This window comes from Carcharhinus amblyrhynchos, chromosome 21 (genome assembly GCF_965287045.1).
Source record: "Carcharhinus amblyrhynchos chromosome 21, sCarAmb.v2.hapA, whole genome shotgun sequence".
Taxonomy (NCBI): Eukaryota; Metazoa; Chordata; class Chondrichthyes; order Carcharhiniformes; family Carcharhinidae; genus Carcharhinus; species Carcharhinus amblyrhynchos.
Genome location: NC_137344.1, coordinates 44,660,888 through 44,686,041, shown reverse-complemented (window position 1 = coordinate 44,686,041; position 25,154 = coordinate 44,660,888).

Genomic DNA, 25,154 nt, shown 5'->3' with positions numbered 1-25,154 from the left:
GTCCACCATCTACAAGGCAGAATGGATGAGTGCAGCTCCAACAACACTCAAGAAACTCAACACTATCTGATACATAGGAAGATGGTCGTGGTTGGGTCACTAACTGTGTGAGTTTACACATTCTCCCCATGTCTGTGTGGGTTTCCTCCAGGTGCTCCGGTTTCCTCCTACAGTCCGAAAGATGTGCTAGTTCAGTGCATTGGCCATGCTCAGTTCTCCCTCAGTGTACCCGAACAGACGCCAGAGTGTGGCAACTAGGGGGTTTTCACAGTAACTTCATTGCAGTGTTAATGTAGGCCTACTTGTGACTAATAAATAAATATTACTTTTTGTGAGGGGTCAGTCATTTCAGCTCCAGGACATCGCAGCAGAAGTCCCTCGGGGTCACGTCCCAGGCCCAACCATCTTCACCAATGACCTTCCTCCTGTCATGAGCTCAGAATTGGGGATGTTCGCTGATGAGTGCACAATTGTACCATTTCCTCAGATATTGAAGCAGTCCATATTCAAATGCAACAAGATCTGGACAGTAAGCAGGCTTGGGCTGACAAGTGGCAAGTAACATTTGTGCCACACAAATGCCAGGCAATGACCATCACCAATAAGAGAAACTCTAAGCACCACCCCTTGACATTCAATGGTGTTACCGTCACTGAATCCCCCACTGTCAATATTGTTGGGATTACAATTAACCAGAAACTCAACTCAGCTCAACTCAACATTAACACAATGGCTACAAGAGAAGAGGAGAAGAATACTGTGGCGGGTAACTTACCTCCTGACTCCTCAAAGCCTATCTACCATCTATAAGACACAAGTCAGGAGCATCATGGAATATTCTCCACTTGCCTGGATAGTTGCAGCTCCAGTAACACATAAGAAACTCGACTCTATCCATAAAGCAACTTGCTTGATTGGGACCATTTCTACAACCTTTCATTCCCTCCACCACTGACACACAGTGTGTATTATCTACAAGATAATACGAGAGGACACAGGTTTAAGGTGCTGGGGAGCAAGTACAGAGGAGATGTTAGGGGTAAGTTTTTCACTCAGAGGGTGGTGAGTGAGTGAAATCGGCTGCCGTCGGTGGCGGTAGAGACGAACTTGCTGGGGTCTTTTAAAAGACTTCTGGATGAGTACATGGGATTTAATGGGATTGGGAGTTACAGATAGTTCTATGGCCTGGTAAGTATGGATACAATCGGCGCAACTTGTGGGCCGAAGGGCCTGTTTGTGCTGTAGTGTTCTATGTTCTATGATCTATAAGATGCACTGCAGTAACTCACCAAGGCTCCTTAGACAGCACCTTCCAAACCTACAGCTTTATCACCTAGAATGACAAGGGTAGCAGATACCTGGGAACCCCACTCCCTGGAAGTTCCTCTCCAAGCTACCCACCATCTGGACTTGGAAATGTATCATTGTTCCTTCACTGTTGTTGGGGCAAAATCCTGGAATTCCCTCCCTAACCACACTGTGGTGTACCTACACCACAGTGACTGCAGTGGTTCAAGATGGCAGCTCGCCAACACCCTTTCAAGGATAATTAGGGATTGGTAATAAATGTTGGCCTAGCCAATAATGCCTACATCCCATGAATGAAAAAAATAGGTCTGTTGGCTTCTGATTGGCTGGAACTCTCTTTAGTAGGGCTTTCCGGCTCGTGTCCTGATGCTAGGGAAAGATCCACTGGTGACAACTGTCTGATTGGTTGGCAGTTCAGCTGGCCTTCCCCAAAGAAGACAACTCTGATTTTTCAGTGACTCCCTCACCAGCAAGCCACAGTCTAATCACCTCCACCAGATTCCAGCCTCTGTCGATGTTCCTTCACTATCACTGGATCAAAATCCTGGAGCTTCTTTCCTACTGCACATTGGGTATTTCTCTTTACCAGATGGACTGTAACAGCTGTAGCCAACCGTGATGGTACTGTGCCTTCAAGAAATATATTTTAATCATGTTTCCCTGAAGGATGTTTCTGCAGCCCCTGGCAATTTGTCAGTACCCTGTTGTCTGTAGCCAGTGTCCTTTATTGCTGCTGGGCAGTATCATTGATATCATGTTGATTTTAATCTGAACTAATGCAGTGTTCTGGGGTTTTAATGTGTTCGCTGGGATTGCTGAGTGGAGCTTGAGTGGGAGTGATTGACAGGTCAGGTCATGTGGTTAGGGACAGTTATGCTTCACAGAAATATCCAGTTTTAGTTTTGTTTCAGTCGTTGCCAGAAGCTGGTGGCGGCAGGCAGTATCTCTGTCTCTCTCTCTCCCCTTCTCCAGAGGCTTTCTGAAATTTCCAAGACTTGGGGGCCTCAGAATTGATCCAATATTCAAAGGACCAATGCATAGCTGGTGTTGAAGAGCTGAAGATCCAGCATCACGTGAGTATACTTACTATTTGTGCCAAGCCTGGAGAAGGGTGCTTGTCTGTGGGATGATGTTTAACTTGGAACAACAGAGATAGCTAGTTGTTAAGGATTATACAGCGTCATCTTTAAGTCTTGCAATTTAAGTTTAAACTTTATTTATCTATTAGTGTTACAAGTATCTTATATTAACACTGCGATGAAGCTACTGTGAAATTCCCCTAGTTGCCACACTCCGGTGCCTGTTCGGGTACACTGAGGAAGAATTTAGCATGGTCTATGCACCTAACCAACACGTCTTTCAGACGTGTGGGAGGAAACCGGAGCACCTGGAGGAAACCCACACAGACACGGGGAGAACATGCAAACTCAGTAGGGACAGTGACCCAAGCCGGGAATTGAACCCGGGCCCCTGGCGCTGTGAGGCAGCAATGCTAACCACATTGGTAAAAGTTATGCTAATTATTTTTGGTATATCTTAAACTGTGTTCTTAAATAAACTTTGTTTGATTAAAGCTTCCTAGTGGGTCACTTGAATTATACCTGGAGTGAAACATCTTATGCTCACCCTAATGCCAAAATCAAATGAAAAGCCAGCATCTTCTCAGGGACAATCCAGGATGGGCAATGAAAGTTGACCTTCCCAATGACACTCACATCCAATGAAAAAAACAAACTGGTTGGTGGCTTTCCTTAAGGAGAACTGAAGATTAAGAGAACCAGGCACACACACAGCACACACACGGACATAGACATATGTGTTGGCATTGGCAAATTGTCTCATAATTACTGTAATACTGGAACCTTTTAAAAACGCAGAGCAGACAGCAGGTATTAGATTCCCTACTGTGCCCCTGAGATACAAAAATATATTTTCGAATTGCCAACTCCTGAATTTTGGGCATGCAGATGGCATTACTGATCTGGGTGGTAATCTGTCCTCTTGGATCGCTGCCTATTTTACACAATGCAGGCGTTTCCAATGGGGGAACTGATGGATGCTGGAATACTTTGTAATGATGCCCAATCACACTGTTTACCACAAAATTTCTGTCATTCTTGCAAGGTTGAAATATCCACCCACAGAATCCCAACAGTGCAGAAGGAGGCCATTCAGCCCATCGTGTCTGCACTGACCACAATCCCACCCAGGCCCCTATCCTCATCACCTCATGCATTTACCCTAGCTAGTTCCCCTGACACTAAGGGGCAATTTAGCATGGCCAATCCACCTAACCCGCACATCTTTGGGCTTTGGGAGGAAACCAGAACACCCGGAGAAACCCATGCAGACATGGGGAGAATGTGCAATCTACACACAGACAGTGGCCCAAGTCAGGAATCGAACCAGGGGGCTAACAGGGTGTGCCACCCCATGGGTCTGTAGCTTTGACAAGGACTAAGAAAAACTCAGAAATGAGAAAATACTTTTTCCAGATAATTCCAAAACTTTCTTCCGCTAAGTAACTTATTTTCTTCTATTGCCACTTTCCTGTTCAGAAAACTTTGTGGCAAATTTAGCTGTCCATCCTTTTGCGATCCTCCTTCTACCTGACCATCTTACATTGACATACAGAGAATGTTCAGCACCAAAATAGGGAGGTACTGGTCTAGTGGCATTGTCACTGAACCAGTAATCCAGAAACCCAGCTCTGCAGACCTGGGTTCAAATCCTGCCTTTGCAGATGATGAAATTTGTATTTAATTAAAAATAAAAATAAAAAAAATCTGTAATTAAGGTCTAATGATAAAACCATTGTCAATTGCAGTAAAAACCCATCTGGTTCACACTAATGTGGGCAGCACAGTGACACAGTGTTAGCACTGCTACCTCATGCTGCCAGAGACCCGAATTCAGTTCCCGGCTTGAGCCACTATCTGTGTGGAGTTTGCGCATTCTCCCCATGTCTGTGTGGGTTTCCTCCGGGTGGTCCAGTTTCCTCCCACACTCCGAAGATGTGCGAGTTAGGTTGTTTGGCCGTGCTGAATTGAGCCTAGTGTAAGGGGGATTAGCAGGGTAAATGTGAGGGGTTACAGGAATAGGGTCTGGGTGGGATTATGGGTCGGTGCAGACTCAATGGGCCGAATGGCCTCCTTCTGCACTGTCGGGATTCTAACTGGTCATTGCTTGTGTTTATGACACCACCCGTCTCTTTGTCGAACCCTATCAGTGTAAGTTTCTATTCTTTTCTCTCTCAGGCGTTTGTCAATCTGCACCCTAAATGCATCCGTGCTATTCCTTGTGGTAGCAAATTCCACATCATTAGCACTCTCTGGCTGACAAAGTTTCTGTTGATTTCCCTGTTGGATTTATTAGTGGTTCTCTTGTATTTATGACCTCTGGATTTTGTCCTTCCCCAACAGTGGAAGCAGTTTGTCTGCACCTACCCCATCAAGCACTACTTACGCGGGAAGCAGAAGAGGAGGGATGGAGAGATGCAGGCTGACCTACAGCCAACTAACGCCCCCCCCCCTCCCCCCCACCCACCCCCAATTGCCCGCGGCTGTCAAAAGCGCAACCGATTTCACTTTGCTGAACTTGCACACTTCATATTCATTCCCCGCTGCCACCGGAGACATCATCAGCATAAGCTGCGCAGCTGCCCGAGGAGCAAACAATTTAATCTGCTTCCCCATGGACAGCTGACTGCAGCGTGAACTAGCTGCGCAACTTGGCAAGATTTCCAAAAGTCGAGGAGTTATATAAATTGCCTCCCTCATGGAATACCATCACCTCCGCGAATAGGAAAGTGTTTCTCAGCCAGAATGCTGAACTTGGGCCTGTTTAGCGTCGAGTTGTGTGAAACCAAGTCCTTGGTTCCCGCGATGTCTCCCTTCTCAGGCAGTCCACCGCTGTCACCAACAGTTCCGGCAGGAATCGAAGTCCAGGACAGTTCCTGGCTCATCCTCCATCTGCAGCCATGCTCAGTGTAAGGCCGCAGTGAACTGTGGCACAGGCACCGGCCTAGTGGTATTGTCACTGAACCATAACTCAGAAGCCCAGCTCTGCAAACCTGGGTTCAAATCCTGCCTTTGCAGATGATGAAATTTGAATTTAATTAAAAAAATTAAAGTCTAATGTTAAAACCATCGTCAATTTCCAGTAAAAACCCATCTGGTTCACACTAATGTGGGCAGCACGGTGACACAGTGGTTAGCGCTGCTGCCTCACAGCACCAGAGACCTGAATTCAATTCCCGGCTTGAGCCACTATCTGTGTGGAGTTTGCACTTTCCCCCCATGTCTGCGTGGGTTTCCTCCGGGTGCTCCGGTTTCCTCCCACACTCCAAAGATGCGTGGGTTAGGTTAATTGGCCATGCTAAATTAACCCTAGCGTAAGGGGGATTAGCAGGGTAAATGTGAGGGGTTACAGGAATAGGGTCTGGGTGGGATTGTGGGTTGGTGCAGACTGAATGGGCTGAATGGTTTCCTTCTGCACTGTCAGGATTCTATGAATTCTAACAGGTCCAAAGTAGTTTGGCATAGCTGGCACAGTGGTTAGCACTGCTACCTCACAGTGCCAGGAACCTCGGTTCGATTCCCAGCTTGGGTCACTGTCTGTGTGGGGTCTGCACGTCCTCCCTGTATCTGAGTGGGTTTCCTCTGGTTACCTCCCACGGCCCAAAAGATGTGCTGGTTAGCTGCATTGGCCATGCTAAATTCTCCCTCAGTGTACCCAAACAGGCGAGTGTGGCATCTAAGTGATTTTCACAGTAACTTCATTGCAGTGTTAATGTAAACCTACTTGTGACTAATAAATAAATAATAAAAACTACTTATGAGCACGCCACTGGCATCCTGAAACTTCTCCCACTTGCCTACTGAAATGTCAATATTAAACTAAGATATAAGTAAAGGCAAAATCTTGCAGATGCTAGAATCTGAAAGTGCGGCTCGGTGGCACAGTGGCAAATTGAAAGGGTGGCACAGTGGTACACTGCTGCCTCACAACATTGAGGACCCGGCTTCAATCCCGGTCGCAGGTGACTGTCTGTGCAGAGTCTGCATGTTCTCCCCATGTCTGCGTGGGTTTCCTCCGGGTGCTCTGGTTTCCTCCCACACTCCAAAGATGTGTGGGTTAGGTGGATTGACCATGCTAAATTGACCCTTAGTGCATTCACGATGGGCTGAATGGCCTCCTTCTGTACTATAGGGAGTCTACGATTCTACGAAGAACAGAAAAATGCTGAAAAAGGTCTGACAGCATCAGCATTTTCTGTTTTTGTTAAACTAAGACTTCTATGATGATAACGTGTTACAACCAGTTCAACATTGTCTCGCAAGGAGGCAGCATGGATGCTGTCTGATAAATCACCATCATATCAAAAGGTGCAGGAGTGGCCTTCATAGAGAACTTGGCTGCTTACATTTAACTCTCATTCAGCTGTTTCACCCATCACCCCTGTGCCCACTGACTTAACTCCCAATCTTGGTTTTAAAATTCTCATTCTTGTTTTCAAATCGTTCCGTGCCCTCATCTCCCCCTCGCTGTAACCTTCCCAAACTCGATAGCTCTCGACACAACATTAATCCAAACCTGATCCTTTGCACATTCTCGATTTTAGCCACTGGACCACCGACCTCTCCCTTCAGCTGTGGAGGCCCTCAACCCTGGAAATGTCCCCCTAAATATCTCTTTCTCATTCCCACTCTTCCCTCCTTTAAGATGCTTTCAGGCTGCTTTTGTTCCAAACCACGTTACAGCCTTTCTCCAAGTATGGATAGAAGAGCTGAATCCTGGAGATGAGGTGAGAGTGAGTGCCACTGAGAACAGCACCAAGGAGTTAAAGCAAAACTGAAGCCATTAGGAATCAGAGAAAACTCTGCGCTGGCTGGTTATTTATTAAGGGTGTAGGTGTCACCAGCTGAGCCAGTATTTGTTACCCATCCCTAATTGCCCTTGAACTGAGTGTCTCGTTTGGGCATTTCTGTGGGCTGTTGAGAGTCAACCACATTGCAGTGACTCTGGAGTCACATGTAGGCCAGACTGGTAAGGATGGCAGATTTCCTTCCCTAAAGGACATTAGCGAGCCAGATGGGTTTTTTCTGACAATCAACAATGGTTTTATAGTCACTAGTAGATTCTTAATTCTAGATGTTTTTATTGAATTCAAATTCCACCATCTGCCTTGGTGGGATTCAAACTCGGGTCCCCAGAACATTAGCTGGATTAATAGCCTGGCGACAATGTCACTTGGCCATCCCCTCTACCTGGCACAAAGGAAGATGGTTCTGGTTGTTGGATGCCAATTATCTCAACCCCAGGCCATTGCTGCAGGAGTTCTTTATGTTAATGATATAGGTCCAACCATCTTCATCAATGATTTTCCCTCCATCATAAGGTCGGAAGTGGGGCTGTTTGCTGATGTTTACATTGCGTTCAGCACCATTCACAACTCCACAAGGAATGAAGCAACCCATGTCCAAATGCAGCAAGACCTGGATAAAGCATTCCCATTTGGACTGATAAGAGACAAGTGACATTTGGACAGTGCAAGTGCCATGCAATGGTCATGTCAAACCCCGAAAGCTTGTGTGTCTATTATCAAATAAATCGGTTGGACTAAAACCTGGTGTTGTCAGACTTTTTACTATGTCAAAGAAGACAGAGTCTAACCATCTGCCTTTAAGATTCCATGTCATTGTCATCACTGCCACCATCAAAATACTGGGGCTGGAATTCTCTGGTCTCACACACCCGCCACTGTCATCATCAAGAACAGGGAATTTGGCACTCAGCCAAAACTTCATTCACTGCAGTGGGATCAGGTGAGGTCGGAGAATTCCGGCCTGCATGTTACCATTGACTGGAAAAAATAACTGGGCCAACCTTGTAAATACTGTGGCTGCAAGAACAGGTTAGAGGCTGGGAGTCTTGCAGTGAGTAGCTCACTTCCTGACTCCCCAAAGCCTACCCACCACCTACAAGGCACAAGTCAGGAGTGTGATAGAATACTGTCCACTTCCAAAGACTCACAACCCTCTGAGCAAAAAAAGAATCTCCTCACGTGGACAACCTCTTATTTTCAAACAGTGACCCCTAGTTCTAGATTTTGATTCGATTAAATTATTATTGTCGCGTGTATTGGGACACAGTGAAAAGATTGTTTCCTGCGCTACGCAGACAAAGCTTCATTCATAGACTGCATAGGGGAGAAGGAAAGGATAGGGTGCAGAATGTTGTGTTACAGTCTTAGCTAGGGCATAGAGAAAGATTGGCCTAATATACGGTGGGACCATTCAAAAGGCTGCTGGCAGCAGGAAAGAAGTTGTTCTTGAGTCCAACAAGAGGAAACATCTCCACATCCACCCTGTCAATGTCCCTCAGGATCTTAAAGATTCCGATCGAGTTGCCTCTTGCAAGCCTAGCCTGTCCAACCTTCCCTCATAAGAATAACATCTGAATGCAAAATGCTAACCTAACATTTCCCTTTTTTGGTTGGTCGGTGGACCTTCTGTGTGTTTTCAGGATTATCCGATATTTTGCTCCCTCTTTCACTCACTGAAAAGAATAAAATTATTCAGGCTCACCTTTCAGCCAGGCTAAGACTGGATTGAGTTTTAAGTGCAGGGAGTTTTTCTCACCAACAGTAATTGCTTTGCTGAAATGTTGTAATAAAAACCTGGAGCAAATGATCTTGCCAAAAACAAAAAATGCAGCAAAGGTGATTTTGAACCCCAGTAATAAGCCAGGAAGGAGGATTAAATTCTCTCAATATTATCACAGAGCAGCTGAACAAACTCTTCGAAATTTCTCAAGCACTACATTGATGCTGGGTGAATTTGTAAGGCAATACTGTTTTTTTAGGGAGGTGAAGAAACTAAATCAAATGAAGAAGCTTCTTGTGCTCTAAATTCTTTGGGAATTTTGTGCCGTTTTATAACTTACACGTTGTATCAGATTTTCTGGCCGCCCTTGCCCCAAGACCAGAAAATCCTGCCCGAGGTCAATGGACCCTCGACTGCGACAGTTCCCATGGCCGGCGGGACAGGAAAGTTTCCGCCATCATCTTGCATCATTCTGAGGACAGGGATGGGAAGTGAGGGCGGAAGGGTGACTTTGAGTAGTCCTTCGGAGAGATGGGATACCCTTTTGAAGATGTAGCGCCCCCTTTTGAATATGGTCCCCAGACACTTTTGAGGGAGGTCCGGTGTCCTTTCGGAGAGATAAGGCACCCTTTGGAATTGTTAAATCAAAAGTAACTGTCGGAAGTGTCAAAAGTAACTTTTGGGAATATCAAGAGGGACTGTCTAAAGGAATAATCAAGTTCAAGGCATTCAAAATTCATACTCTTTAAATCTTAGAAAATATTGCATGGAGTGTTTGTAAAATCTTTGCTTGCTATTTCAGTCTGTTGACATAAGTCTCAGAGGCATCATTACTGGATTAGTGTGGCATGATTAATTTTACAACCTTCTATTATCCCAGTTTAATCAACAGTTAAAAATGGTTATAGACTCTTTGAAGTGGGACAATGAATTCCAATTTTTTTTTAATAAGGGATTAAGCCACAAATGAAATGTATGTTTTTATAAAGGATTATGTAGTTGAAGGAGTGCAAGTGTAATGGATGTAGGAAATTAGAGACACATGCGAACGTCTGTGCCTATAATCCGCACATAGATTGGGTAAAGCAAATTAGTCACAATACCACAGAGGAGGAATTCCTGGAGTGCGTACATGATGGCTTCCTGGACCGATACGTTGAGGAGCCAATGAGACAACAGGCAACCTCAGACTGAGTAATGTGAAATGAAAAAGCAATAATTGGCAATTTAGTTGTGCGAGACCGTTGGGGATGAGATACCATAAAACGATAGAATTCTTCATCAAGTTGGAAGTTACGTAGTTGATTCTGAATCTTAATAAAGGAAACAATGATGGCATGAGGCATGATTTGGTTATGATGGATTGGGAAATGTTACTTAACGGGACGACAGTGGAGAGGCAATGGTAAACATTCAAAAGGCATGTGGGTGAACTGCAACAATTGTTTATTTGTGTTTGGTGCAAAAGTAAAACAGGAAAGGTGACTAAACCATGACTTACATGGCTTTGGTTTTGCTACCAGAACTGGGGACATGGTGTGTTGCATTCGGAGGATGCAGGGGAGCACCATCAACCCATCAGAGAAAAGGGACATCCTCCCCCCTCCACCACTCAAATCATGGGTCACCTGCCACCCCACGCAATGCAGGCATGATGTTCCTCAGCTACTCCCCTGCCTCAGACTCCTCACTCAGTCCTCCTCCCCCCCTCAGCTCCCCCACTCCATCCTCTCCCCCCCCTCCACCCCTTCCCCCACTCCACCCCCTCTCTCCCCCCATCCAATCTGTTCCCATCTCCACTCAGGCCCCTCATTCAGGCCATACACTTTGGCAATACCAATGGTGAACTGCCCTCTGGCACTGACACCCTGTCTGGCACTTTGGGCCATGAGTGGGTAAAGGAGGCAGGTGCAGTGGCCATTTGCTCCTCTGCTGCTGCCAAGCCGAAGGGGATGTGTCCTTCAAGTGTCCTGGGGACACACTAGGGCAAGGGTTTGAGTGGGCTCGGGCTGGAGGTAAGGGGTTAAACTCACCGCTCTGCCCCGGAATGGGACCTTTGTGGCTGGACTGCCCCTTCTAGCCAAGGCAGACCCGAAGATCACCCCTGACCTGGTGATTTCAGGCAGCCCTGTGGTCAGCATCTGCATTCCTGCCTGTCAGCTTGGGAAGTTCTGAAGTGGCCGGGTCACTTTAATCTCCAGGTCCCCCCCCAGTCAGCCAGCAGGATTTTAAATCATTGCAGCACTCCATTCTGCAGCAGAGATTCCCCTTTCTCCCTGTCAGAAGCTGCAGATGTGAGCAGACCCCTTTGAAGTCCCCTGACAGAGAGGAGATCTCAGTTTCTCCTGGGGGCAGGGAGAGTGCAGAATTCCAGTCTACACAGCTGTGCACTCAGCCTCAGTGTATGTACATAGCTTTGATTTGGAGTTTCTAAGGCTTCCTAGCAAGCTGAAACCTATGAAACCCTCTTTATTCAACTGGAAAGCCTTGATCTGTCAATTCCAAAATTCATGGCTGTGAGAGGAGCCTCCATTGATGGCTGTGATTATTGACCTTTCCCTTCATATTTGAATGGATCTCAAGTACCCCATTATTCCTAACCACAATGTTGACAAAAACTCTTAAGCCTGACTGACAGCTGTGGTCTCTTCAAAAGGAATCAGTTGTTTAACCATAGAAACCCTACAGTACAGAAAGAGGCCCTTCGGCCCATTGAGTCTGCACCAACCACAGTCCCACCCTACCCCCATATCCCTACATATTTTACCCACTAATCCCTCTAACCTATGCATCTCAGGACACCAAGGGGCAATTTTAGCATGGCCAATCAACCTAACCTGCACATCTTTGGACTGTGGGAGGAAACTGGAGCAAACCCACGCAGACACGAGGAGAATGTGCAAACTCCACACAGACAGTGACCCGAGCTGGGAATCGAACCCAGGTCCCTGGAGCTGTGAGGCAGCAGTGCTAACCACTTTGCTACCGTGCCGCCTTTTAGTTTAACTTCCACTCTTGCAAAGGCTAAGCAGGGGATCTGAGACGGGCCTTGGGTCGGGTCACCCTCATGCCTGCATGTTGTGTGGGGAGGGATTATCCCATTATTTGTGAGTGGGGTGGGAGGGGAAGGAGAGGTTGGTGCTGCTCCCCTGGTCAATGTGGGAGTACCATTTCATTTTGTTGGGGGGGGGCAGAGCTGTCTCCTAGTGTGGAGATTGGGGGTGCCCTTTAAAAATAGTATCTGATCCCTGAACAGTGGGGCTGACTCGCAGCTCTACTGAAATGATCTCATTAGCATATTTTAGGTGGGTGAATCCCACCTGACAGACACTCCCAGTGGTGCCAGTGGGAAACACTCTCGTTTTCCAACCAGCATGGATACATGGCCTGAAAATGGAGAATTATGTCCAATGAATGGATTGGAGGGAAGGGGGGAGGAGGTGGAGAGGGGAGATTGCTGGGGGCAATGAATTAATTGAGAGGAGGGGGTGGAGATTGCCTGATTTCAGTCAGAATCTGACACTTTGGTGGCAAATTTCAGGGTGGTACGGTGGTTAGCACTGCTGCCTCACAGTGCCAGAGACCTGGGTTCAATTGTGGCCTCAGGTCACTGTCTGTGTGCACGTTCTCCCCTTGTCTGGGTGGGTTTCCTCTGGGCGCTCCAGTTTCCTCTAAAGATGTGCGGGTTAGGGTGATTGGCCGTGCTAAATTGACCCTAGTCTCAGGGTTATTAGCAGGGCAAATATGTGGGATTACGGGAATAGGGCCGGGATGGGATTGTGGTCGGTGCAGACTTGATGGGCCGAATGGTCTCCTTCTACACTTCTATGATTCTGTCCATACCTGTGGAATCTCTGAACCTGCTACCGCTGGTTTCCTAGGGGTCTGGGGTGCAGTCAGTGGGAAACGCCATTGACAACAGCACGTCCAGACCATCCCATTGCTGGCCAACGCTGAGCCTGGAGAAAGAGACTGCTGGGAGGCTGGAGAATCCCACCCTTTGCCACTCCTTTGGGAAAATTCCAATCCGATCAGCCTTCCTTTGCATTCTTGGTGTGAAACAATCAAAAACTCTCCAATAACACTGATGATTGATTCGAAAGCTGGAGAAATGGAAGCTGTTCATAACTGGGTGCGGAAGAAGGGCTGTGACGCCACATTTATTAGGTCCAGTGACTAACACCCAGCGCGAAGGAAACTAATTCAGGTGGTTTGAGAAGTGTTACAAATTGGACGCATTCCAGCTTCAGGTGGAAAAGACTGACCAGGAGTATTACTATTCATACCCAGCTCTGTTGAGATGAATTCATAGTGTCAAATCTTACAAGTTCAGCTGGCAAAGGTATTCAGACGATATTGTACTATGCATCATTGCAGACAGATGATTCTTAAGCCTGACATTTTCACTAGACAATGAAGTCAGTCGGCCAATCACTGAATATCTTGCTCTTTTTTTTCTATCGCTAATAATTAGAAAAGTCAGAAAACTTGTCAAATCCTGGATTCGCATGGCACAGAAGAAGGCCGTTTGGCCCTCAGTTGACCAGCTTTTTCGGACTGAGCTTTCTAACCCACTTTGCAAATTCTCCTTCGCAGGCAAAGATCCAATTTCCTTTCCACCTCGTGTGTGACGGGGCTGATGTGGGTTGCGGCCCCACTCCAGCACACGGACACAGCATTTCAGGTTGACTCGGACTGAGGGAGTCCTGTCTGTGTGAAGTTCTGCCTTGGGATTGTGATTTTAAACAGAGCCCCCCCCGCCATCTACCATCTTGGTTGGATGCAAAAGATCCCGTGACACTGTTTCGAAGAAGAGCAGCCAGCAATCCCTGGTGCGCTGGCCAATATTCATCCCTCAATCAACAGTGTGATCTCCTCATGAGCACAGTGCGGTTTGGAGGAACTGGTTGTGTGTAAGCTCGGTAATCGATTTCCAACCAGGAAGAAATTTCATTCAGTCTAAAGTGCTGTGAGATGCCACGAGGTCATGAAAGGCACTACTCAAATGCCCGTCTTCCTCGCTTTGCCATGTGATGCACCAACATATTCATGGGTGATAAGTTATTGGAGAACCATATATTCAAAGGACAAAGAAAATTACAGCACAGGAACAGGCTCTTCAGCCCTCCAAGCCTGCACCGACCACGCTGCCCAACCAATCTATAACTCCCTACCCTTCTGGGGACCATATCCCTCTATTCCCATCCTAATCATGTATTTGTCAAGATGCCCCTTAAAAGTTACTATCGTATCCGCTTCCACTATCTCCCTCAGCAGTGTGTTCCAGGCACTGTCTATGTAAAAAGCATTCCTCGAACATCTTCTTTAAACCTTGCCCCTCACACCTTAAACCTACTGCCCCCTCCATCCAATGAGGCAAAGACTGGTGTTGTAAATGGGTAATTACAAAGAGACATTGATGAATTACGAGAGTGGCTGAACCACAGCAAATGGAGTTCAACATCGGTAGGTGTGAGGCCATCCATTTTGAATCATGGAAGAATAATGAATAAAAGGTGAAAAGCAAGGAATGGTGACAGCCCAGAGAACCTTAGGGATTGATTTATGCAGATCACTAACATATTGTGGGTGGGCATAAAGAAAATCAAACAGGTTAATGGTGTGTTAGCTTTCATAACAAGATGGGAAGAATATGGAAGGGAGGAAGTTCTGCACCATCTATATAAAACCCTGGTTACATCACCTCTAGCATACTGCATAGAACATAGATCATTACAGTGCAGTACAGGCCCTTCGGCCCTCGATGTTGCGCCAACCAGTGGAACCAATCTAATGACCCTCTAACCTAATCTATTCCAATATTATCCATATGCCTATCCACTGACCATTTGAATGCCCTTAAAGTTGGCGAGTCCACAACTGCTGCAGGCAGAGCATTCCACACCCTTACTACCCTCTGAGTAAATAACCTACCTCTGACATCTGTCCTATATTTATCACTCCTCAATTTAAAGTTATGTCCCCTCGTGTTAGCCATACGGGATGGCACAATGGTTAACACTGCTGCCTCACATCACCAGGGACCCGGGTCCATGGCACTGTGAGGCAGCAGTGCTAACCACTGTGCCACCATGCCGTACAGTTTTATAACAATCAAGTATCTGATCACTGTCCTGTTTGTGGGGATGAGGTGGAGCGTTGGACTGGGGAGGGCACAGTAAGTAGCATTGTGAGACATCTTGCTGTTTGTGGGGGTTTGCTGTACTTAAACTGGCCGCTGTGAGTATAATATTCCAACAACGCCTACGCTTCAAAAGTACATGGACCTGCATCTGCAGTGCTGTGATCTGCAAGGCTGCTGGAAAACAAGGTTTTTTTCCTCTTTTTCTTTGCTGGCATCAACACAATGGGCCGAATGGCCACTTTCTGCCCCTTAACTTTCCTAAGGTTCATTGGTTCTGTGGTGCTTAATTTCAGGTGTGGCCTCTCCAAGGCTGTAGAAAATTGCAGCAAGACATCTGTAATCCTGGACCCAAATCCCCTTGTGGTTAAAAAATTGTTTGCCTCACCTGCATGTCATTTTTCAATGAGTAATGAACAAGGACTCCCGCCAACAACACTTCCCAACCGCTCACTATTTAAGAAATATTCGGTTTCTTTTTCCACCAAAATGAATAACTTCACTTTTTTTCCCATTACATTCGACTTGCCGTGTTCTTGCCCTTCCCCCGAGTGCGCGTCCAAATTCTCTTGTAGTTTCCTTGCATTAAAACGTTGAGGATTAGCGTAAAATGTACGTTGTGAGTTTTCCCTGATGGAACGGACTCTGCGGTCACGTAATATTTTCAATATGAACATTTATATAGAGACTTCCCCTACGCTGGGAATATCACAATTTCTGATCTGACACGGGGTTATGTCTTTCCTACTGTTGAGCTGCCCAGTACTGAAATCACACATCAATCACCAGTGTGGCTAGGTGGTATCAATGTTTCCCTGAGCCATCAGCATTCTATGTTGGAAATCTGTGTTTTCTTACTGTCTGAGATACTGATTGGTTATGTCACCTAGAACGTCCTGGAAATTACTCCTGCACTTATGTGGAGTTTGCTGTACGTGCAGAGGTTTTTAAGCACTTGTGTGGCATGAGAGAGGTTGACGAAAACATATGGGTAACTCATTGGCCTGTGCCAGGCACAAACTCTGTACAACAACCTTCAAGAAGGCACCACTTAGCCTGCTAAAGGGTTACAAATCTTTTAAGCTGCGGTAATTGCGTGACTCTATTAGTATTTTTAGTGAGCTAGATTGAGCTGTGATACACTGATTTACATCAAGCCTCCTGCTTGATATCAGCGTTCAAGCATAAAACTGGCTCAGCTTAATTCTGTAAGAAGTCTGACAACGCCAGGTTCAAGTCCAACCGAGTTATTTGATAGATCTCCACATCATGACTACGATCGACACCGCAAACTGCCGGATCCAAGTGGAGAGGGTCTCCAAGAAGATTGCGCATATCGATCTGGCATCTCCACATTAGCTTAATTCTCACAACTTTGTGGGCAGCACGGTGGTTGGCACTGCTGCTTCAGAGTGCCAGGGACAATTCTGGCCTAGGGTCATTGTATGTGTGGAGTTTGCACATTCTCCCTGTGTCTGTGTGGGCTTCCTCTAGGTGCTCTGGTTTCCTCCCACAGTCCAAAGATGTGCGCGTTGGCCATGCTAAATTGACCCAATCCCAGAAGCAGGATTAATGTGTGGGGTTATGGGAATAGTGCCTGGGGGGAGATGGTGATCAGTACAGACTTGATGGGCTGAATGGCCCCCCTTCTGTACTGTAGGGATTCTATGGTTCTAATTGTGGATTAATATTGTCCAATATGAATCAATCAGTCCCAGGGCATCGCTGCTGGTGTTCCTCAGGATAGTGTCCTAGGCCCAAGTGTCTGCAGCCACTTTGTCCATGACCTTAGATGTTGCTTCGAGAGTTGCCTAGTGCTTCACTTCATTAGCGTTCGCTTAAACTGGACCAATTGACGGGCAACACGACAGCTCAGTGACTATCACTGTTTGCTGTGCAGTTACAGGGACCCGGGTCGGATCTCCGGCTTGGGTCGGTGTCTGTGGGAGTTTGCACATTCTCCCTGTGCTTGCGTGGGTTTTCTCTGGGTGCTCCGGTTTCCTCCCACACCCCAAAAACGTGCTTTTAGGCTGATTGGTGTTAATAAATTGTCCCTAGATAGGATCTCCCTTCATCTGGCGCACATATAATTCTCTAAATTTGCACCCCTTTGTTGTGGAGTTCATGAGATGTAGAGAAAAGTCAGAGGTAGAAGAAGGATTGGAATGAGGCACTCACTGAATGTTAAAATGGGTGGCGCGGGCTTGTTGGGCCGAAGGGCCTGTTTCCTGTGCTGTGTTGTTCTTTGTTCTCACTTTCATCATAAGGTCAGACGTGGGGATGTTCGCTGATGATTACACAACGTTTAGCACCTTCGATGACAGGATGATACAGATGGGCTGAACAAAAGGGCAAAACAGTGGCAAATGGAATTTAACCCTGAGAAGTGGGAGGTTCTTGGGAGGACTAACAAGGCAAGGGAACGCACAATGCACGAAGCCAAGGCAGCACAGGGGACAAGAGGGATCTTGAGGCGATGTCCAAAAATACCTGAAGGCAAAAGGACAGGTAGATCAGGTGGTTAACAAGACATATGGGATACTTGCTTTTATTAGTCGAGGCATAGAATACAAGGTTTTGATGGAGCTGTATAATACACTGGTTATACAGGTAGAATGATGAGTGCAGGTATTGTCACCACACTGGAAGAGGGATGTGATTGCACTAGGAATTATGCAGAAGAGATTCACCAGGGCGTTGCCTGGGCTGGAACCTTTCAGCTGTGAAGAGAGGCTGGTTAGGCTGGGGTTGTCTTCCTCAGAGCTGAGAGGATAAGCGGGGGCGGGGCCTGATTGAGGTGTTCAAAATTATGAGGGACGTTGATAGGAAGAAACCTTTCCCCTTAGTCAAGGTGGGGAGGTCAATAACCAGGGGGCATAGATTTAAGATAATGGGTGGGACAGTTAGAGGGGATTTGAGGAAGAACCTTTATGCCCAGAGGGTTGGTGGGAACTCACTGCCTGAAGGAGTGATAGAGGCAGGAGAACCCGGAACTCCTGAAGGAATGATAGAGGCGGGAGAACCTGGAACTCCTGAAGGAGTGATGGAGGCGGGAGAACCTGGAACTCCTGAAGGAGTGATAGAGGCGGGAGAACCTGGAACTCCTGAAGGAGTGATAGAGGCGGGAGAACCTGGAACTCCTGAAGGAGTGATGGAGGTGGGAACCCTCAACATTTCAGAAGCATTTCGATGAGCACTTAGCATACAAGGCTGCAGACCAAGTGCAGGGAGAGTGAGATGGGACAAGAGTAATTAGGTGCTTAATGGCTGGCGCAGACACAATGGGCCAAAGGGCCTCTTTCTGTGTTGTAAAACTCTATGACCATTTGCATTCCTGAAGCAGTCTGTGTCCATAGGCAAGGAGACCTGGATATTCATGCATGGACCAATAAGTGGTGAATAACATTCTGTCCTCACAAGTGCCAGGCAATGACCAAGAGGGAATCTAACCATTGCCCCTTGACATTCAATGGTATTACCATCGCTGATTCCTTCATATCAACATCCTGGGAGTTACCATTGACCAGAAAGAGAACAGGACTACCCATACAAATACTGTGGCTACAAGAGCAGGTCCAGGGTTAGAAATCCTGCAGTGAGTAACTCACCTCCTGACTCTCCAAAGCCTATCCACCATCTACAAGACACAAGTCAGGAGTGTGATGGAATACTTTTCACTTGTCTGGATGAGTGCAGCTCCAACAACACTCAAGAAACCTCTCACCATTCAGTACAAAGTAACCGTCTTGATTGGTACCCCTTCCACAAACATTCAATCCCTCCACCACCAACGTAAAGTGGTAGCCGTGTGTACCATCTACAAGTTGCACTGCAGCAATTCACCTAGCTTCCTTTGGCAGCACTTTCCAAACCCATGTCTGCTACCATCTAGAAGGACAAGGGCAGCAGATACCTGGGAACACCACCACCTGGAAATTCCCCTTGAAGTCACTCACCAATCTGATTTGGAAATATATCGCCATTCCTTCATCATCGCTCGGTCAAAATCCTGGACCTCTCTCCCTAACAGTCCTTTGGGTGTACCTACACTTCAGGGAATCCAACATATTTTCTGGCTCACTTGTTTTACTTTTGAGCTTCTGGGGATTCCCTTAAATGTTTGTATAAGGATTTGCATGGCGTTGATATTTTTCTCTTTTAATCCACAGGTGCTTCGGTCCGCCTTGTTGTCCAACAAGGGGTGTACACGTGGTGGGTCGTACAAGGGCTGCTCTTGGTTGTTTCGAGAGTAGCCTAGTGCTTCACGTCATTAGTGTATGCTTAAATTGGACCAGATGCTGGGCAACACGACAGCTCAGTGACTATCACTGTTTGCTGTGCAGATACATGGACTTGGGCCAGTGTCTGCGGGAGTTTGCGCGTTCTCCCCGTGCTTGCGTGGGTTTTCTCCGGGTGCTCCGGTTTCCTCCCACACCCCAAAGATGTGCTGTTAGGCTGATTGTCCCTAAATTAGTCTTCCCTCAATATGGTATGCCATAAGCATAGACAAGGGTCATGGGTGGAGGGGAGACTCAAAATGTTAAAATGGTGGCGTGGGCTCGTTGGGCCGAAGGGCCTGTTTCCCGTGCTGCGTTGTTCTTTGTTCTTTGCAGCGGCTCAAGATGGCAGCTCACCCTCACCTTCTCAAGGGCAACTAGGGGTGGGCAATAAATGCTGGTCTAGCCAGCGATGTACATCTGATAAATGAATTTTAAAAATATCTGTTGACAGAGTTCTTGGCCAAATATCAGACATCGGGGATGGGCAAAATAATAACCTTTACACAAAATCAGAAGCTGAGTTCACGCATCTCCCTGCAGCCGAGGCAGTGAGCAGGAAAGTGTTAGCGACTCTAAAGTTCACTCTGAAGTCTCAAAAGCTGGGCACAACTTCACCTCCAATGCAGCTTACGTTGACGGTTACTCCTGAGTGGGGAACACCGCTTCTGAGTGATCAGTCCAATGCAACTTCTGTGTCACTTATTCTCACTGCAGCATTCTCATGAATATTTCTTCACGTGTGAGGGGTTTCCTTGAGACTTACTGTCAAAGAGGTAAATGGGATGTGGCAGGAAAATCAATCTCTATTGCAAGCTGGTTTCTTCTCCCCCTTGTCTTTGCATCTCAGGAACTGGAATTTTCCTGTGGGGAAAAGGTGAGGAAGATCAGCTGTCAACTCTCAAGCTCAAGGATGTGAAGCCTAAAGTTTATTTATTCGTCTCAAGTAGCCTTACATTAACACTGCAATGAAGTTACTGTGAAAATCCCCTAGTTGCTACACTCCGGTGCCTGCTCGGATACACTGAAGGAGAATTTAGCATGGCCAATGCACATAACCGGCATGACTTTGGGACAGTGGGAGGAAACTAGAGCACACTGTCTGTGGGGAGTTTGCACATTCTCCTCATGTCTGCGCGGGTACTCCAGTTTCCTCCCACAGTCCAAAGATGTGCGGGTTAGGTTGATTGGCCATGCTAAGAAATTGCCCCTTAGCGTCCAGGGATGTGTAGGTTAGAGGGATTAGTGGGTATAATGTGTGGGGTTGTGGTGGTAGGGCCTGGGTGGGATTGTGTTCGGTGCAGACTCAATGGGCCGAAGGGCCTCTTTCTGCACTGTAGGGTTCTATGATTGTGTGATTCATACAAAGGAAACCCACACAAACACAGGGAGAATGTGCAAACTCCACACAGACAGTGACCTATACCTCGAATTGAACCCAGGTCCTGGCGCTGTGAGGTAGCAGTGCTAACCACTGTGCCAACCACTGTGCTGCCCTGAGGCCATCCTACAAAGTGAAAGTGCAGACGTTTACGGAAGAGATGGTCACACGTGCATCTGTACAGGATTTATAAATGGTAGTCATTTCTCACCATGTGTCAAAGGTGCCTGGTTTGATGGATCCCCAAAGTTCAAATCCTTTGAAATATCCAGTGCCAAGTCCAGGAAAAATGAGGAAATGAGGCTCGATGCGTTGTGCATTAATATCTCGGAGGTGACAGATCACCACTGAAGGAGGCATTTTTCAGAAGTTACATCAACTGGGCCAATTTGTTCTGATGTTCTCAGTGCTCCACTCGGAACGCTGGGGGAAGTTGATTGAGGAAGAACAGAACTGCGACTGGATTTCGTTTTTGACAGCAAGGATCTGAAGTGTGAAATGTATACTGATGAAAACTTAAATAGATTTCTGGTAATTCAGCCATTGTGAAGCATTGAACTTGGTAATAAGCCTCAATATCTGGACTGTTATTGAGTCGTTGGTTGTTACATTCTCTTTTTTCTCTGCAGTTATTCATTACGAACAGATTTATCTGTAAACTTAACCTTCTGCTGCCTTGAAAACCAGCTGTGGCTCAATGGGTAGCGCTGAGTCAGAACACTGGGGGTTCATGCACCACTCCAGAGACTGAAGTCCATAATTTAGGATGGGTTCTCAGTGCAGGAGTGCTACGTTGCTGAACAAGAACATGCTGGGTAGCACGGTGGCATAGTGGTTAGCATTGCTGCCTCGCAGTGCCAGGGAACTGGGTTTGACTGGCTTGGGTCACTGTCTATGTGGAGTTTGCACATTCTCCCTGTGTCTGCGTGGGTTTCCTCTGGGTGCTCTGGTTTCATAAGAACATAAGAAGTAGGTGCAGGAGTAGGTCATCTAGCCCTTCGAGCCTGCCTCACCATTCAATAAGATCATGGCTGATCTGAAGTGGCTCAGTTCCACTTTCCCACTTTCTCCCCATAACCCTTAATTCCCCTGTCTATCAGAAACCTATCTACCCGTGACTTAAATATATTTAGTGAGGTAGCCTCAACCACTTCAACGGGCAGAGAATTCCAGAGGTTCACCACCCTTTGAATGAAGAAGTTCCTCCTCAACTCCATTCTAAACTGCCCCCCCCTTATCTTGAGGCTGTGCCCTCTAGTCCTGTTGTCCTTTCTAAGCGGGAAGAATCTCTCTACCTCTACCCTATCCATCCCCTTCATGATCTTATACGTCTCTATAAGATCCCCCCTCATCCTTCTAAACTCCAACAAGTACAGACCCAGTCTATTTAGTCTCTCTTCATAGTCCAACCCCCTCATCTCCGGTATCAGCCGAGTGAACCTCCTCTTTTCCTCCCAGACTCCAAAGATGCGTAGGTTAGGTTGATTGGTTATGCTAAATTGACCCTAGTGTCAGGGCTAGATTAGCAGGATAAATATGTGGGGTTACGGGAATAGGGCCTGGGCGAGATTGTGGTCTGTGCAGACTCGATGGGCCGAATGGCTTCCTTCTGCACTGGAGGAATTCTATGATTCTATGGAGACATTAAACTGAGGCTCTGTCCACTCTCTTTTGTGGATATAAAATATCTAATGACACGATCCTGAGGAACAGCAGGGGAATTCTCCTTCACATCTCTGTTAACATTTATCCCTTAACAACACCTGAAGTAGATTATCTGTTCATTGGGTGGAATATTCCCAAGAAAATGACAAAGTACCAGAAAACCGGAGCGATTCTCACCAGCCCCGTTGGTGTATTCTGGGTTGCAATCTTCAGATACTTTGAAAATAGTTCTTTATTTAACTTATTATTGTCACATCTATTAGTATACAGTGAAGAGTATTGCCCCTTGAGCACTTTACAGATAAAGCATACCATTCATAGAGAAGGAAAGGAGAGGGTGCAGAATGTAGTGTTACAGTCATAGCAAAGATTTAGAATAGAGCTTTAGAAGCGAGAATAGAAGATAGAATTAGAGGAGCACAGGTCGCAAGAGGTCACCACGCTCTGGCGCCATCTGATTCACCCACCCCAGGGGTACTCTGAGCTCTCCAATGAAGTAACTGAACAGCCTCACAATTGCCCTCATTCAAGCCAGCAGGATGGCAGTGAGGAAACCAGCCCTGAGATTGACGGAGGGGGTCCCCGCCATTTTCTGGATGTTGTGGAGGAGAGGTGGGCTTCGATTTACCCTTGGGTTGGCACAAGGCCCTCCAGCAAGGTCAGAAACCCCAACTGGGAGATGATGGCAGCAGGCTGACCAAGAGGATGGGGGCGGTGCAATGTAGGGAGATGGTGAATGACCTACTATGATCAGTGGAGGGGGTAACTCCTCCCTGTCTCCTCTTGGCACTCCACTCTTCCGTCACGTCCTGCAACGTCATCTGGAGCCCACAAGCCTCCACCTCAGTTTTCCAGCACCCGGCCTCCCAGTATCATTCTCAAAGCCCCCATCACTCCTTACCACAACCCCTCCTTGCTTAAGCGCAGGGCCTGTTGTCATCTGACCCACCGGGCATCCAGATCACATTCTCCCTTTATGTGTTCCTGCAGGAGAAGATTGCCCACAGCCAGAGAGAGAAAGAGAGAGACAGAGAGAAAGCGGGGCAGCGGGGTGCCTCAGCTGAGGATCGTGACTCCGTATGAGGTGAGGAGCGGGAAGGGGAGGAACAGGAACTTTTTGTAGGCAAATTGGTTCCTACATGTCCTAATTATAAAAGTGCTGATGTGTCACTGATCACTCAGGGAGCCCAAGTTCTGTAACAACATCCACCTTTACAGGCCTGTTACAGTCCAGAAGTCTCACAACACCAGGTTAGAGTCCAACCAGTTTATTTGATAGTAATCTCACAAGCTTTCCGAAACGGTGTTCCTTAGTCACACCTGAACACTGTTTCCAAAAGCTTGTGAGATTACTATCAAATAAACCTGTTGGACTCTAACCTGGTGTTGTGAGACTTCTTACTGTGTTTACCCCAGTCCAACACCGGCATCATGACAGTCTGGAACTACAGACAGCGATGGGATAGACTCCAACTTCCCAATACACGGTGGGATTTATCCCCACTCTTAACTGCCTGCTACAGGCCTGTGTTGGAAAGATTTGCGGGTTAGTACTCAATCTGTTTGCTTGCACCTTCCTTTACCATCAAATCCTTGGAGCTTCTGGCTCAGAGGCAGGGGTACTACCCACAGTAACACAAGACCTACAGTGGCAACAACCGTGACTACACTTCAAATGTACTTCATCGGCCGTACAGCACTTTGGGACAGCCTAAATTTGAAAGTAACCCAAGTCCTTCTTTCTGTCAATGACACTTCCCTTACGCACTCCCGAGCAGATACTTCCACACCTACCCATATCTTCCTGAGGCAAAACCTGCTCTATCTGAACTTGATATCTGAAAGGTTGATGTGTGTGCCCTACAGCAGACTGAAGGTCATTGAATCATAGAACCCTGCAGTGCAGTAGGAGGCCATTCAGCCCACTGAGTTTGCACTGACTCTCTGAAAGAGCATCTTACTCTAGTGGGGTATTTACCCCACTAATCCCTTGGGACACTAAGGGGCAATTTAGCATGGCAAATCCACCTAACCCGCACATCGTTAAACTGTGGGAGGAAACCGGAGCACCTGGAGTAAACCCATGTAGACATGGGGAGAATGTACAAACTCCACAAAGATAGTGACCTAAGGCCAGAATTGAACCTGGTTTTGACTTGATTTGATTTGATTTATTATTGTCACATGTGAAAAGTATTGTCTTTCGCGTTCTATACAGAAAAAGCACACTGTTCATAGAGAAGGAGAGAGTGCAAAATGTTACAGTTATAGCTGGGGTGTATTCAAAAGTCTGATGGCAGCAGGGAAGAAGCCATTCTTGTGTCGGTTGACACATGACCTCAGACTTTTGGGCCTTTTTCCCGATGGAAGAAGGTGGAAGAGAGGGTGCGTGGGGTCCTTAATTATGCTGACTGCTTCTGTGAGGCAACAGGAAGTGTAGACAGTGTCAGCGGTTGGGAGTCTGGTTTCCATGATGGACAGGCATTCGTTCACAGCCCTTTGTAGTTTCTTGTGGTCTTGGACAGAGCAGGAGCCATACCAAGCTGTGATACAACTGGAAAGAATGCTTTCTATGGTGCACCTGTAGAAGTTGGTGAGAATTGTAACGGACATACCAGTCTCCTGAGAAAGCAGAGGCATTGGTGGGCTTTCTTAACTGTAGCGTCTGCATGATCCCTGGCACTGTGAGGCAGCAGTGCTAACCACTGTGCCACCGTGCTGCCCATGGTGTGCAGGAGCTGCTGGTTCAGCCCTTCATTTGGTTGCAAGCCCTC